Below are 1952 nucleotides of genomic sequence, written 5' to 3'. Positions count from 1 at the left end.
TGCGCCTCTCGTCTGGCTCTGCTGGGGTTCTGCCGCCCAGGCGCCGAGCGAGGGGAGCAGGCGGGTGTTTTCAGAAACCCACGAGCTTCTTGGCACAGTCCTCCCTTATTTACACTAGCGACGTTCCTTTTCCCATGGAGCCGGCGCATCCCGGAGGGCAAAAAGGGAGCGGTGGGCCATTGTGCCGATGCAGGCGGGGCTGGTGCAGAAGGGCCTGGGGCGGGAGGTGGCAGAGCTGCGTTAGACACCCCAGGAAGCGCACGAAGAGCCCTGAGCAAATGCTGAACCCTTTCTCTCCTGGTTCGGGTGGTCACGATGCAGTGCAAAGGCGTTGATGGTTTCTGGCTAGAGGAGCGTCCAGGATCTCTCCCTCCCTGTCCCCCGGTCCACGACCGACATCGTCACCGCGTCCCCAGCGCTGGCCCCGATGGCCGGTCACACGCACGGAAGAGGCTGTGGTGTGGGAAGGGCAGCGGGGTGCAGCAGCACGGCTTGGAGGAGAGGGAATATTCGCCCGGGTGTGAAGCGTTGCGAGACGCCCAGAGCCCTGGGCTTGCTCCGTCCAGCGCCCCGTAGAAGCACAGGATCCCTGGGCAGTCGTCGTCACCGTCACCCGCCGGGGCGAGCCAGCAGTCCTGGGGTGGTTCTGGATTTTAAATACCCTGTTTCCATGTGCTAGTGCCAGCGTGTAGATTCACGGACGGCCTCTGGACGCCGGGTCGAGGATAGCGATGGTGTGGTTTGCTAGCGGCAAAGGGGACGTTCCCCTGCCCCAGACTGGTTTCTGAGGCTGGCGGAGAGCAGCTTTTGGTGGTCCTCGCAAGGAGTTTTCCGGATGGGATCTCAAATGTAGCGGGGACTGGCTACGTGTAAGCTGGAAGTCGACAGCGCTGTAGCTTTACCAGGGTTGCCTTCCCCCGCCGTTCCTGGCGGGCAGGTCTCTGTAAGCGCCGTGGTGGGGCAGTGGGACCCCGGTAGCCCACCGGTGGCAGGGGCTGCCGGCCCGTCCCCAGCTCGGGGGCTGCAGCACGGGGCGCGGTGGCTTGCAGAGCTCCCCTTTTCCCCCCAGGGAAGCCAGCTTCGGTTGTAGTTTCTGCCTTCTGGTCAAACGGTTTTAAGCTTTTCCGAGCATTTTGTGGATTCACTCGGCCCTCTTGGACTCGGTAACAGCTTCTCAAAATCGTGCTGGTTCCTGGCCCTCACCCCGTCTGCTCATTTTCTGGCCGCCACGTGCATCCTGAGCAAAGCAAGCGCTGCCGGCCTCCTGCTTGAGTCAGCATCCAGAGAAAACCAGCCGGGAAGATGGGAGCAACTGGTTAATGCCACGCAGTGATGGTAGGCGCCTGCTGGAGGCTAAGGACAGGACCCCCAGCCCTCCCCTCCCGCCTCCCTGCTCCAGGAGCCCTGGCCAGGTCCCGTGGCTTTCCTCAGCCTCCGGAGGAGTTTTCCCGCAGCGGAGATGGCGTCATCCATGGTGCGCTCGACGGGAGCCGACTGCCACCCTGCGTCGGTGCCTGCAGAGCACCCATCTGCCGAGGGGGCCGAGCAGAGCCGGGTCAGCGAACCGGAGAGCGCGGGAGCAGAACAAGGGGCTGGCAGAGCTACGGCGCCGCTCCGCAGCGAGGACCCGCACGGCAAGGCACGGCTCTCGCACGGCTTCCCCGTTGTGACTCTATTAGCCGCCCCGCTCGTTTCGCAGCAAGCTCTGCTGGAGCCCGGCAGCCTGAAATCCCGGGCGTGCGCTGATGCCTCTGCACGTCCCATGAATCCTATCCCCTTCCCTTCTGGATTCGCCTGGTGCCGTCACCTTGCGGGCTGCGATCTCCCCGTTCCCTTCTGGATTCACCTTGCGGGCTGCGATCTCCCCGTTCCCTTCTGGATTCACCTTGCGGGCTGCGATCTCCCCGGTCCCTTCTGGATTCCCCTTGCGGGCTGGGAACCTCCCCCTCCCC

The 1952-nt window shown here is 64.1% G+C and overlaps 1 protein-coding gene across 1 annotated transcript in view; it reads left to right on the top strand.

The window, feature by feature from the left end:
* Positions 1 to 1952, top strand: part of LOC104122977 (polyadenylate-binding protein-interacting protein 2B) — a 5276-nt gene that overhangs the window by 1884 nt on the left and 1440 nt on the right. The window lies entirely within an intron of this gene.

Source organism: Egretta garzetta, unplaced genomic scaffold (assembly GCF_000687185.1).
Source record: "Egretta garzetta isolate BGI_Z169 unplaced genomic scaffold, ASM68718v1 scaffold1993, whole genome shotgun sequence".
Classification (NCBI taxonomy): domain Eukaryota; kingdom Metazoa; phylum Chordata; class Aves; order Pelecaniformes; family Ardeidae; genus Egretta; species Egretta garzetta.
Note: the sequence above shows the minus strand (reverse complement) of the source record. Positions and strands in the feature narration are given on the sequence as shown.